The sequence below is a fragment of the Aotus nancymaae genome, unplaced genomic scaffold (assembly GCF_030222135.1).
Source record: "Aotus nancymaae isolate 86718 unplaced genomic scaffold, 86718_ANA_hifiasm-v0.15.2.pri h1tg000004l, whole genome shotgun sequence".
Classification (NCBI taxonomy): Eukaryota; Metazoa; Chordata; class Mammalia; order Primates; family Aotidae; genus Aotus; species Aotus nancymaae.
In genome coordinates, this window is record NW_026988415.1 from 19,087,178 (window position 1) to 19,101,546 (window position 14,369).

Here is a 14,369-nt window from a genome sequence, read left to right on the forward strand (position 1 = left end):
CAGGAAGCTCGGCTTGCAGACCTCAGCACCTAGCTTTGGCTCTCACCGTGCAGATAAAAGGAAATTACATACAGGGAAACTGCCAATCCAGTACCATGATTTGCTGGGTGGGAAAGGATGCTTAAGGACTATGCCCTTCTGGAAGGAAAGGGGAGCTTTAGGTGTTTCAGAAGCCAGCAGGGCTCCTCCAGCTTGAAGCCTTCCCTGGCCTGGGGCTGAGACCCTTAGGCACCTTGTTGAAACTGATATTCCAAGCAACCAGTGTGTGACTCTGGTCTTCCACCCCAGTGGAGAGGTGATGAGACAATCCAGTCCTCTCATCCCTTCCACTGTCAAACTAGTGGCAGAGGGGGCGGGATGAAAACCAGGACTATGGGGCCTCCAAGTCACCCCCACTGTAACCTGAACTGGTCCACTATCAAGTTCCAGGAAAAAGGGCCACAGTGACCTCTCAGATGATCAACTTGACTTGCTGCTGGAGTCCAGAACAGTCCAAGGCTCAGAACACTCTGAACTTGTCCCTTTGGTGGCAGAAGCTGTTCCAAATCCTACCTGGAGCAAGCTCATGTTCTCATCTGTTCATTGTAACAAGTGGTTCTAAAGAAGAGCCATCAGCTTCCAGGTGAACCCGCAGACAGATCCAAGGTTCTGAAGAGGGAAAGAGACCTGCAGACCCCGCTTCCCTTGGGCAGGCACTCCCTGCCTAAGGGCCTCAGCCCCAGGTCAGGGAAAGCTTCAAGCTGGAGGAGCCCTGCTGGCTTCTGAAACACCTAAAGCTCCCCTTTCTTTAGCAGTGGCTAATTACAAAAGGATACATTTTAGTAGTATCCTTTTGTATTTACCTTTTAGTCAGAGCTTTGCTCAATCTTGCAAACATTCAATTCCCTCCCGGGCATTCCCTGTGCACCCCCAGAACAGCACAGGTGTCCAGGTTGGAACACCGGCATGGAGGTTTCCACGGGGACTCTCGCTCGCCACTGCCCTCCCAGCTGCCCCACCAAATCCTTCCCGGGGATCCCAGCACTGCCCCAGTTCGCCTGTCAGGATGAGAGGAAGAGGGGAGGTGGGAGCAGAAAAGAAAGGATTTCAGCATTTTGGGAGGCCGAGACAGGCAGACCACCTGAGGTCACGAGTTCGAGACCAGCCTGGCCAACACGGTGAAACCCGGTCTCTACTAAAAATGCAAAAATTAGCCGGGCGTGGTGGCGGGCGCCTCTAATTCCAGCTACTCGGGAGACTGAGGCAGGAGAATTGCTTGAACCCGGGGAGCGGAGGTTGCAGTGAGTTGAGATGGAGACCCTTAAGCCTAGGCGAAAGAGCAAGACCCCACCTCAAATCAAAAAAAAAAAAAAAAGAAAAAAGAAAAGAAAGGATTGAGGGTAAGTTTCAAGGAGTTTGCCGGGAATCGGGGAGGATTCTCATTATCATGAGTCAGCGGATCGGGCCCAGTGTGACTTCACTGCTTCCCCAAAAGAGGCGCCCGGGGCAGGAGGCGGCTCAGAGCGCAGCAGCGGGAGTGGAAGCTCAAAGTGCTGGCTGCCTGCGCCGGGCAGGGCGCGGGACAGGGCTCGGGGCTGCGCTGGTCAAGCCGCTTGGGGCTGAGGCGGCGAAAGGAGGCCGCGCGCCAGCAAGGAAAGCTGGGGGCAGAGGAGCCGACATCTCCTCCTCATGCGGCCCCTCCTCGGACGCCAGTTCCCGCCGCCGCTGCCGCCGCATTCCGCGTGCAGGTGGCGCTGCAGAGGCGCCCGGGCGTACTGCTGGGCGGGTGGGGGCGCTCAGCCCCACCGAGATAGTGGGTAGGGGATAGGGTCTTGGAAGGCGCGCGAGCCCATTAAGGAGGTGGCGAGGAAAAGGCCGCCAGTCCCCGCTGCTTCTCGGGCCGTCCCCGGATTCGATAGAAGGCCGCGCCCCCACCTAAGTGGCGGGAGAGTACGGGGATCAGTCCCGCTGGGGACCGCCCCAGGTCAGGGGCTGGTTTCTATGCGCTTCTGCAAAGTCCCTCGAGCCACCTCCCAGGCCCCGCAGAGCTCCGGGCGGCTCCTAACTTCAGCAAAGGGATTGCGGTTTCCGGCGGTCTCTGCTCTCTGGGGATGGCGCTCTTGACCCGCAGGCAATAGAATGGAAACTTTGAATCGTGCTGGGGTGTTGGGGGTGGGTTCCCCTGAACAGCCACCCTCTAGCCTGGTTCCCATGAGACCCAGAACGCATCTCCAGCACAGGGATGCAGACTGTGGCCAATGCTGGGGCGAAGCCTGGGACTCGGACTCGGCCTAGATGAGAGGTAGAGGCTTGGCTCAAGTCTGGATCAGTTACGGGTTCCATGCTTGTCAATGCGGTCTTCGGCAGCTATATAAGGAAAAAAGAAAAAAAAAGACAACAAACACTAAGAGGCTCAGCTGGGGCTCAAACTTGCAATCTCTGTCTTCATAGACAGGACTTGGTGTCCTAACTTGCAGGCCCCGAGCTCTAGAAGTCATGATGCTGCTTGGCCGGGCGCAGTGGCTCACGCCTGCAATCCCAGCACTTTGGGAAGCCGAGGCAGGTGGATCACGAGGTCAGGAGAGCGAGACCATCCTGGCTAACATGGTGAAACCCTGTCTCTACTGAAAATACAAAAAATTAGCCAGGTGTGGTGGCAGGAACCTGTAGTCCCAACTACCTGGGAGGCTGAGGCAGGAGAATCACTTGCACCCGGGAGGCGGAGGTTGCAGTGAGCGGAGATTGCGCCACTGGCACTCCAGCCTGGGCGACAGAGTGAGACTCCATCTTAAAAAAACAAAATGTCATGCTGCTGCCTTGGACATCTCGTGGTGCTTGGTGGTCATGCGGTGGCTGTTTAGTTAGCATATTGAGAATATCAAGGCACAAAAATAACCTTGTGGCCAGAACCTGTGGGGAAAAAGTTTTTGGGGGCTCCAACTTTGCCCTCTCCAGAAGCCCATTAAAGTGGCCACTTCTGTGACACAGCTTGACATATGAAATCTATGGGCAGAGTGTGTCCCTCTGTTCTGTGCCGAGAAATAAAAGCTGCACCCTGTGCTAGCATTCTGGGTGCCTCTTCTCCCCTCTCAGTCCATCCAGTTCTCCTGCTTTCAGGGTGTCCAAAACCATCTGAGAAAGTTATCTAAAGACTTTCCATAAAGAAAGGGAAGGGGGGGCGGAAATCCAAAGGATCATAAATGTTCCCAGGTCTCACTGTGTGCCAGGAGAAATACCGTCTGTCTCCCGCCCAGACCTCAGAGCCCGGGCTTTTTTCCTACAGGGCGGTGCCCAGCTATTCCTGGAAGCCCCCTCCTTTCTACAGCCCCCTCCCCAAGGTGTCTTCTCCCAGAGCACGGACTGAGGGAAAAGATCAGATCAGCAAAGCTTGACGCCCCCTGTGCCCCCTCTTTCTGTCCCCAACCTGACCTGCAGTCTCAGCCCGTGCCCTCTCCTGATGCCACGGCACCAGATTCTTCTCTCAGAGCAGGACCTAAGCCATGAGCTCTAACCCCCAACCTGGCCCTGCGCCCCACTAGGTGACCAGGAGAGGATCTGATGTACTAATTTGTGTTAATGTGATAATGGGAGCTAATGGGGTCATGTGCTAACCATAGGTCCAAGTTCTAACTCAGCATCACAACCTCAATCCCAAGCTCAGGCTGCAGGGATGGGAATTTTGGGTTGACTAATCTCCACAGCCGGCTGGAGCGGGTGGGGGAGTGGGAGGAACCGAAGCCCCGGGACGATCCCAGGGTCTGGTGCCTTTGAACTGCTGTCTCGGTTTCAGTTTCATCCTTGGCTGACACGTTCCTGTGAAGAGTGGAATTGCTTTGGTTTCCCTCCAACCCCTCTCCCGTCCCTGGCTGCCCCCTTTTTGGACTACTAGCTCCCCTCGGTCAGCCCTTCTCTTCGTGAGGGAAGAGATGGGAAGATAATTTGGCAGCGACAAGGAAAAAATGTACACGTAGACACCCTGAGACGCACAGGCTCACATACCATACTGCTTTGCAGACACACATATGCACACGCCCTCCACGAACACACACGCATGCACGAAGGACCCGACATCCAAGACTTGAGCCCCCCCACACACACACGCACACCCCCAACACAGTTATGCCCTTACTCACATCTGTGAGACCCAAACAGACATGCACATAGGCAGGCCGGACCCAGAGACCCATGTTACACACAGACCCGCATGCACACTCACATGCCCTCACACAGACAAACCAGCAGCAGCCGCTGAGTTGGATGGCTTCCTCAAAAGAGGGCTGGAAAGTTTGCTGCCAGCGAAGGGGCCTAGACATTCCGTGAAGTGACTCATACTGCACCTTTATACACATTAAGTGTTATATTTCTCTGCATTCAACAACCCTCAACCCCGATGTGGGGGCAGGGTGGGGAAACTGAGGGGTGGCTGCATTTCTTTTTCCTTTTATGAGACAGAGTCTCACTCTGTCACCCAGGCTGGAGTGCAGTGGCATGATCTCTGCTCACTGCAACCTCCGCCTCCTGAGTTCAAGCGATTGCCTCAGCCTCCTGATAGCTGGGACTACAGGCGCCCGCCACCACGCCCAGCTAATTTCTGTATTTTTTTTTGTTTGTTTGTTTTTGGGTTTTTTTGAGATGGAGTTTTGCTCTTGTTGCCCAGGCTAGAGTGCAATGGCGAGATCTCAGCTCATCACAACCTCTGCCTCCCGTGTTCAAGTGATTCTCCTGCCTCAGCCTCCCGAGTAGCTGTGATTACAGGCATGTGCCACAACGCCCAGCTAATTTTGTATTTTTAGTAGAAATGGGATTTCTCCATGTTGGCCAGGCTGGTCTTGAACTCCTGACCTCAGTTGATCTACCTGCCTCGGCCTTCCAAAGTGCTGGGATTACAGGCATGAGCCACCACGCCCAGTAATTTTTGTATTTTTAGTAGAGACGGGGTTTCACCATATTGGCCAGGCTGGTCTCAAACTCCTGACCTTGTGATCCACCCGCCTCGGCCTCCCAAAGTGCTGGGATTACAGGTGTGAGCCACCTCGCCCAGCCGTGGCTGTGTTTCCATTAGGCCTCTGCTATGCCTCTGTCTAGCAAATGTCTCAGGCCTGTCCTCACTTCCCAGTGGATTGGGGCAATCCCAAAGAGTGGAATCATCTAACCTCCTGGTACAAACCTCAGCCCGGGCCTGCCCCTCGGGAGGATGCAGAGTGGATAAAATCCGGGGGCTAATGAGTTCCCCTCATAGCCAGTCCTCGATCCTACCTCATTCCTAGTCCTGGGTACCTGGGGTCAGGCCCCGTGGTCCCATTGTGGTGTCCCAGTCTGAGCCCCTCCTGATCTCTCCTCCTCTCCAAGTGCCTTGCCCAACTCTCCTGGAGCTGACCTTACTGCCACCTCCTTGCACACTTCTGGGGGGTGACATTCACTTTTTATACTACATAGAGCCCTATGCAGTGTGACTGGAAGCCCCTCCTTTCCCCTGGGTCTCTTCTCCATTTGAAAAAGAGATTCGGCTGAGCGCGGTGGCTCACACCTGTAATCCCAGCACTGTGGGAGGCTGAGGCACGCAGATCACCTGAGGTCAGGAGTTCCTGACCAGCCTGGCCAACATGGTAAAACCTTGTCTCTACTAAAAATACAAAACTTAGTCAGGCGGGGTGGTGGGCGCCTGTAATCTCAGCTACTCAGGAGGCTGAGGCAGGAGAATCACTTGAACCCAGGAGGTGCAGGCTGCAGTGAGCTGAGATCATGCCATTGCACTCCAGCCTGGGCAACAGAGCAAGACTCCGTCTCAAAAAAAAAAAAAAGAAAGAAAAAGAAAAAAGAGATGCCAGCTTGATGGCTACTTGTGTCCCCGTCCCCCAGCACACTCAAGGGCCTGCAGAAATTTGCTTGGTGCTCCCTCTGGCAAAACTTCCCTGTGTTGACAATCTTGGTCCACCTGCACCAGACTGTGGGGAGATCAGCTAAGGCCAGCTTCACTCTGAGGACCCATCAGAGGTCAAAGAGATGACACAGGACAGGTATGGAACCAACAGATGTTCATGGCTGAGGGGTTAACTCTGGCATCACTGGACGTTGACCCCAAACCCCTGGATGCTGTACTGCCTCTGATAGGAGCCCAGGGCAGGTGCCTGCCTCTCTGCCCTGGTCCCAGAGACTTTTTCAAGCTGAGCTTTCACTCCAGGGTAAGAGCTGGGGATCAGTGGAGTTAGAGACTCCAGGGGCCTTGCCTTCATCTCATTTGCTGACTCTGCCCAAAGCCACTTTGTCCTTACTCTTTTTTTAAAAAAATGAACCACAGGTTTGGGTCTTTCTGTCTCCTTGACACTCCATATTTCCCACCATCCCAGAGGGTCCTCCTGAAGAACGCCGAATCTGTTTCCCAAACAACAGGCCCATGCCCCAACTATCGGGGGTCAGAGGGTAGTGCCTCCCAGCAGCCACCACACTCAGGGTTGACAGGGCGAGCACCTGCTCACAGCCAGCACCACCTCCTGTGCCGGCATCACCTCCTCCAGGCAGCCCTCCTGAGCTGCTGTCCAGCTGGAAGACAAGAGAAGGCCTGTGATCTGAAGTTTTGTAGGGTCTTTCATGGTTTTGGGAGGAGAAATGTATACCTGTTTTAATGATTGTAAACTGAGCAGGGTGGGCTGCAGGGACCAAGTGGTTTTCCAAGATCCCCAGTCAGACACGCATCCCAGCCTAGGAGGGTGGCTCAGATAAAGTTGTGATCTGGGAAGTGGCTACCAACTCCATCCTCCCATCTGCATGCCTGCACCTTAGCCTGAGTCCACACCTCCACCGCAGTCCAGGCTGAGGCAACAGACTGTCATTCGTGAAGAAAAGCTTTGGTATAACTAGCCCATGTTGCACACAGATCCACATGCCAAGAAGGTGAGTGAGGGAAGGGAGGGAGAAACCAGCCACCTTGTCTCCAAAGAACCTGCGGTGGCCGGGCACAGTGGCTCATGCCTGTAATCTCAGCACTTTGGGAGGCCGAGGCAGGTGGATCACCTGAGGTCAGGAGTTAGAAACTAGCCTGTCCAACATGGTGAAACCCCATCTTTCCTAAAAATATAAAAAATTGCCGGGCGCGGTGGTTCACGCCTGTAATCCCAGCACTTTGGGAGGCCGAGGCGGGTGGATCACGAGGTCAAGAGATCAAGACCATCCTGGTCAACATGGTGAAACCCCATCTCTACTAAAAATACAAAAAATTAGCTGGGCATGGTGGCGCGTGCCTGTAATCCCAGCTACTCAGGAGGCTGAGGCAGGAGAATTGCCTGAACCCAGGAGGCGGAGGTTGCGGTGAGCCGAGATCGCACCATTGCACTCCAGCCTGGGTAACAAGAGCGAAACTCCGTCTCAAAAAAAAAAAAAAAAAAATTGGCCGGGCACAGTGGCAGGTGCCTGTAATACCAGCACTTTGGGAGGCCGAGGTGGGTGGGTCATGAGGTCAGGAGTTCGAGACCAGCCTGGCCAACACAGTGAAACCCCGTCTCTACTAAATATACAAAAATTAGCTGGGTGTGGTGGCGCAGGCCCGTAGTCCCAGCTACTCGGGAGGCTGAGGTAGGAGAATCACTTGAACCTGGGAGTCAGAGGTTGCAGTGAGCTGAGATCGCACCACTGCACTCCAGTCTGGGCAACAGAGTGAGACTCCATCTCAAATAATAATAATAATAATACAAAAAATTAGCTGGGCATGGTGGCAGGTGTCTGTAATCCCAGCTACTCAGGAGGCTGAGGTAGGAGAAACTCTTGAACCTGGGAGGCAGAGGTTGCAGTGAGCCGAGATCACGCCATTGCACTCCAGCCTGGGCAACAAGAGCAAAACTCTGCCTAAAAAAAAAAAAAAAAAAAAAAAACCTGGGGTGATTTGCAGGAAAACATGAGCTATCAGGCACTGCTTGATTAAAGGAATTCTGTTTTGCAATTATTCAAGAAGCTTTTTGGAACAAACACTGCTTTGCTGACCAGACACAACCTTGACTTGGAGATCTCTGTGTGCCACTTGGATACCCATGGCCTCGTCATGTAAACCCAACAGATGCAAACCTGGGGTTATTGAATGCAACAGAAGAACAACGAGTACTGGCTTTATACAAAGGATTATAGGGGGCTTCTCAGATTTACAGGTGGAAGGCTTCCTTTTACACCATAACCTCTCTCCCAGCTTTTGAATACACTCCTCGTTCCAAAAGTCTGACTGATAGGCAACTTTTCTCCTTCCTCCCTTCCTTCCTTCTCTCTCTTCTTCTTTCTCTTTCTCTCTCTTCTTTCCTTCTTTCTTTCTTTCGTTCTTTCTTCTTTCTTCCTTCCTTTCTTTTTCTTTCTTTCCTTTCTTCCCTTCCTTCCTTCCTTCCTTCCCTCCCTCTCTCCCTCCCTCCCTCTTTCTTTCCTTCTTTCTTTCTTTCTTCTTTCCTCTTTCTTGAGTTTCTCCTGTCACCCAGGCTGGAGCACAGTGACGTGATCTCAGCTCACTGCAACCTCCACCTCCCGGGTTCAAGCAATTCTCCTACCTTAGCCTCAGCCTCCAGAGTAGCTGAGATTACAGGCTCCTGCCACCACGTCTAGCTAATTTTTGTATTTTTAGTAGAGACGGGGTTTCACCGTGTTGACCAAGATGGTCTCGATCTCTTGACTTCGTGATCCACCCGCCTCAGCCTCCCAAAGTGCTGGGATTACAGGCATGAGCCACCTTGACTGGCCAGTAAGCAACTTTTCTAGTATGTGTCTATGGTGGCATGTTTGGACTCTGGCCACAGAAGCTGTGGCATTGTGGTATTTTGCTCTGGCCACAAGTTTGAATAGAATTTGTTGAGGAGGCCAGGTGTGGTGGCTCATGCCTGTAATCCCAGCACTGTGGGAGGCTGAGGTGGGCAGATCACAAGGTCAGGAGTCTCAATAATAATAATAATAATAATAATAATTTGTTGAGGACAGGGAGTTAAGTGAGCGGAAGGAGGGAGAAACCAGCCAGTTGTCTCCAAAGAATCTCCGGTGATTTGCAGGAAAACATGAGCTACCAGGCACTGCTTGAAAAAAGAGATAAAGGCTAGGCATGGGACTCATGCTTGTAATCCCAACACTTTAGGAGGCCGAGGTAAGAGAATCTCTTGAGCCCAGGAGTTCAAGACCAGCTTGGGCAACATGGCAAAACCCTGTCTCTACAAAAAATACAAAAATTAGCCAGGCATGGTGGTGTGGGTCTGTAGTCCCAGCCACCCTGGAGGCCAAGGAGAGGGAGAATCGCTTGAGCCCAGGAGTTGGAGGCTGCGGTGAGCTATGATCGTGCCACTGCACTCCAGCCTGGGCAATACGGCAAGACCTTGCCTCTGGAAAAAAAAAGAAAAAGGAGACAAAGAGGGGCTCTGAAAGCTGTTAAAGTGGAAGGGCGAGTTGAGTGTGCGGGTAGGGAGGTGGAACCACATGGGCTGTGGGCAACACAGAGGCTCCTCCGTTCTTTGCAGGACCCAAGTTTTGAGACCTGCAACCACCCAGTCAGGGTTGGAGACTGGGGGAAACAGGGCTGGAAGCAGAGAGGCTCAGAGTGCTCTGCTCATGGTGCAGGCTGGGCATCCATGGGCAACTCGAGAAGGGGAATTCCTGCCAAGTCAGGGAATGAGCCATTGGCAGAAACAGCTTGGCTGTCATCGGGAGAGTGGTGATCTCAGCCTGGCTGGCCCCACCTGGCTGGGGCTCACCCAGCGGGTAGGTAGAAGAGCCGCGAGCTGGGTGGGGAAGGAGAAGGGCAGCCAGGAAGGTCATTCATGTGGCCCACGGCTCCCCAAAGCGAGGTCAGCCATTTTCATTATGGGGATTGGGGCTTGCTTTGGCTGCAACTCGCAGATCATGGGGCTGTGGTTAGTTCTGAGCAGCTGGGGAAGGTGGGAACTTATGGGATTCCCAGGAGCCATGGGCTACAGGGTGCTGGCAGGCATTAGGGCCAGTCACCATGAGCTGGTTGGCAGTGCCGACCTCTCTTCCTGCCCTTCCCAAAAGGAAAACCTCTCCTTGCGTGCTGCCTTGAGGCTTCAGCCTTAGTTCCAAGCACATTCACTCACGGGAGGAATCCACCACTAGTCCTGAGCAACTTCAGCCTTGGCCATGCCATACTTTCTCCTGAGAGCTGGGTTGAGAAAGGAAAACGAAGATGAACAAGATGAACATGACGCCGAAGACAGCTAGCATTTGTTGAAGACGTACTTGGCACCAGACACTGCCATAGACATTCATTATCTCATTCAGTCGTTGCCACAGCCTTGTGAAGTAGGTTCGTATTGTCTCCAATTTAAAAATAAGAAAAGCAAGGCTGGGGGCAGGGGACTGGGGATGGTTAATAGGTACAAAAATCTAGTTAGAATGAGTAAGATCTAGTACTTGATAGCATTACAGGATGCCTGCAGTCAACAATAATTTATTGTACATTTAAAAATAACCAAAAAAGGCCCGGCAAAGTGGCTCACGCCTGTAATCCCAGCACTTTGGGAGGCTGAGGCCGGTGGATCACCTGAGGTCAGGAGTTCAAAACCAGCCTGACCAACATGGAGAAACCTCGTCTCTACTAAAAATACAAAAAATTAGCTAGGCGTGGTGGCACATGCCGGTAATCCCAGTTACTTGGGAGGCTGAGGCAGGAGAATCGCTTGAACCCGGGAGCTGGAGGTTGCAGTGAGCCGAGATCGTGCCATTGCACTCCAGCCTGGGCAACAGGAATGAAACTCCATCTCCAAAATAAATAAATGAATAAATAAATAAATAAATAATAACTAAAAGAGTATAACTGGATTGTATATAACACAAAGAAAGGAGAAGTGCTTGACGTGACAGATACCCCATTTACCCTGATGTGATTATGATGCATTGCATGCCTGTATCAAGACTTCTGATGTAACCTATAAATACACACACCTACAACATACCCATAAACATTAAAAACAAAAAAACCCTTTAATTTAGTTTATTTTTATTTTATGTATTTATTTTTTTGAGATGGAGTTTCGCTCTGTCACCCAGGCTGGAGTGCAGTGACGTGATCTCGGCTCACTGCAACCTCCACCTCCCAGGTTCAAGAGATTCTCCAGCCTCAGCCTCCTGAGTAGCTGGGACTACACCCATGCACCACCACACCGGGCTAATTTTTATATTTTCAGAAGAGACAGGGTTTTGCCAGGTTGGCCAGGCTGGTCTTGAACTCCTGACCTCAAGTGATCCATCTACCTCCGCCTCCCAAAGTGCTGAGATTACAGGCATGAGCCACCACGCCCGGCCTAGTTTTTTTTTGTTGTTTGTTTTTTAAGAAGAGAAGTGAGGCTCAGAGAGTTTAAGTGACTTGCCTAAAGTCACGCCACTGGTAAATAGTGAGCAGGAATAGGAACCCAGGTCTGTCTGAGGTTAGAGACCACCGAACTCTTAGCAAAATGGGAAAGTGTGTGTGTATGTGTCTGTGTGTGTGGGTGTATGTGTGTGTGTGTGCACGCATGGGCATGTGCGGACGAGTGTGTCCATTTGTGAGTTTCAAGTTCAAAGAGGGCTTAGGGACATCTGGGACCTACCCCACATTTGAGAGGGGACCCTCGTGGATGAGAGGCCAGCAGAGAACTGTGTCTCCAGGAACTGGAATCCCCTGGGAAAAGCATGCCCGCTTGTAAAAGACAAAGTGCTTGTTTTGGGGACTTGATTCTGAGTCTCCAGGTCTCAGGGGCCGTCGCTCCAGTCCAGCCACAGGATCTTTCCCTGGGAACTTGTAATCTGCAGCTGCCTTTGTGGCCATCATCCCCCACCACTCCCGTCCCCCAGTCCTGCGCCTAGGATCATCCATTCCCAAGGCAGGAGAAGCAGGCCGATGCTGGAGGCTGAGCAGGTCCTTCAACCTCAAGCCCTCAAGCCCATAGCCCCTGGGGCCCCTTCAGCCTTGCTGCTTTCTGTCAAGGCTGAGGCCTGGCTGTCCCCCACCCTCAACAAGGCCACGTGGAGCTATAAGGAGTGACATTCCCAGCGGACTCTCTCCAGAGCCTCCAAGCCGCAGGATCAGGTAGGGTGCGGTGTTGATATTGAGGCAGGTCTGAGAGGCCAAAGGGGAGCTAGAAGGGGAGCGTGCGTGGTGTTCCAGTGGGCACGTGGAGCAGCGTAGCCTGGGTTTGGACAGCGGAAGAAAGGTAGGCATGGGCTTGCTCCCAGCACCCGAACTCTGGCTGTCTTTGCACCTGCTGCTCCAGCTCCTGTCCACCAACCCGTCCCCTGACTCAGATCCTCCCAGCGCCCCCCACCCCAACTCCCCGTAGGAGTCCTAGACTCGACTTCCCTAAGAAGTCGCTGAAACTCTCCAGTCACCCCAGGTGTTCGGCCCGGGATTCTGCGGAGTCGGGAATATAGTTCCAAAATCATATCCTCTGGGCATCTGGTGGCCTCACCCCACAGCACGGCCCGCCCTCCCGCTGGGGCTCGCACACCCCAGGAGCTCAATAACGTGGAGCGCAGGGCTTGGCCCAAAGGCGTCAAGCAGGTCTCCACTTGCACGAGCCAAGGGGGCTGGACGAAACCTTCCCGAGTCCCCGGGGAAGGGATTTCTCCGCTGGGCGTTGTGTGAGGGCTTCGCGCCGGGAAGGGCCCCGACCGAGCAGAGAGCTCCAGGGCCCGCCCGCTGGAAGCAGTGTTGGGGGTGCCAGGCCGGGCCGCGGCGTGGGACGCGGGCTCTGCGGGCTCTGCGGGCGCCCTGCCTCGTGGTCCCCCGGGCGCGAGCGAGCCGCGAGGGAAAGGAGAGACTGAGCGGGCCCCTGGCACGGCTTCCCCTGCCGTGCTGGCGACCGCGGCGGGCGGGCCCGGGCGGAGGGGCGCTGTTTCCACCGAGATGCCTCGTCCCTCCCTCGCTCCCTCCCCCACCCCGCCCGCCCGCGGTCCCTCCCGTCGGTCCCTCCCTCCGGCTCTTCCCTCCCCTCCCGCCCTGCCTCCTTCGCGCCCGCCCCAGCCGCCGCCTGCGGGGACGTGTGTGTCTCTAGTGCAATTTCCCCTTTCGCTCGCTCGTTTCGGTGCTGGTTTGCGCCGGCTCGCGCCCCCTCCCCGGGCGCCCCTGCCGCCCCCCGTCTTGGCCTGGCCCTCCCCGGCGTCAGCCCTGCTCCCCGCGAGCTCCACTCCGACCCCTGCCCTGTTTTATCGGGGGCGCCGCCGTCTCACCTGGTATTTGCATCTCTCCCTCCAACTTGCCGTAGGCGGCGCGACGTGTGGGAGAGCCCTGCGCCTTGCCCGCCCGGACCAGCCTGCCCCGGCGCCGAGGTGAGTCACGGGCGCGGGGTGGCGGGGGCAAGCGGGCGGGGAGGAAGGGCGGGCGGGGAGGAGGGCGGGGGACGGCGGCCCTGGCGGCCGCGGGGACGGACCGGGCGCCGTGCTCAACTTCCACTTCTCCTTTCGCCGGCGCCGAGTTCCCGGCGCCACTCGCCGGGCCGGGCTTCCGAGGGGAGAGGACGGGCTGGCGGGGCTGGGGACCCGCGTCTCGGCCCCCGGAGCGGGGAGGGGACTACTGAGATCGACCCCGGCCCGGCGGCCGAGCCGGGCCCGTGAGCCACTCGGCCTCAGGTACGTCGATGGCGCCGGTTCTTCGAGCCTTCGGGGACCTGGAAAAGTTTGCCTGAGGGCGGGATCGAGAGCGCCGGGGCCCCGGCGTGGGGCTGGGGGCCCAGGGAAGGGAGGGAGACTCGCGGCGTGTCGCGAGCCGCCCTGGCGTCGCCCCGCCGCGCGTGTGATGGAGAACCCGGGCTCCCGATCCCGGGATGGAAGTGGAATGGATTCCCCGAGTCGGGGAGTCGGGGTGGGGGCCCCCGTTTCCCCTTGCCCCCGCCAGCCCGGGTTCCGTGACCCGCCGATCGTGACAGCGGACCCCCAGGAGCTTTACGCCCGAGGGCAGAGGAGGTGGGGCAGACCGTGTCGGAGCTGCTACATTGATCCGACTGCCCCCGGGGCTTCTGGGGCTAGGGCTTTAGGGTCACACGCACACACGCGCACGCAGACCTATGACTTGGAGAACTGGATCGCCAAAATAGAGACCTCTTGGCAGGGGCCTGAGTTTCCGTGTGAGCCAGCCGCCAGCCTTCCCGCTCTCCCGCCTCCCCGTTCCCTCCTGGGCCGCCTAGGGGACTCAGCCGCGGCACTGCTCGGGGTCCCCTGACGCCAGCGCCTTGTTTTGGAGGCTTGAGGGACTGCTGAGGCGGTGGCCACTTTATGAATTACTGGCTCCTCCACCGCACCCTAACCCTGACACCCTTTTCTCACCACCGTGTGCCTGGACATCGCCTTCCTGACCAGAGTCGCCTCCTGACCCCTTGGCACCTCGGCTCAGCGAGGTCCTCCTGGGCCGCCCCGCCCCGCCACCGTACCCCAGTTGAGGCATTTGATGG

At 55.5% G+C, this 14,369-nt stretch overlaps 1 protein-coding gene across 2 annotated transcripts in view; it reads left to right on the forward strand.

The window, feature by feature from the left end:
• The first annotated feature begins 12,981 nt into the window (after window positions 1–12,981).
• The window catches only part of ELF4 (E74 like ETS transcription factor 4), a 52,070-nt gene continuing 50,682 nt past the window's right edge, over window positions 12,982–14,369 (forward strand). Inside the window, exon 1 of one of the 2 annotated variants that reach the window (XM_021676481.2) lies at window positions 12,982–13,251. The gene's annotated coding sequence lies outside the window, so the exon portion shown is untranslated. Of the gene's footprint in view, window positions 13,252–13,373; window positions 13,552–14,369 lie in introns of those variants that run through there. The other variant, XM_012458740.2, reaches the window with a different exon arrangement.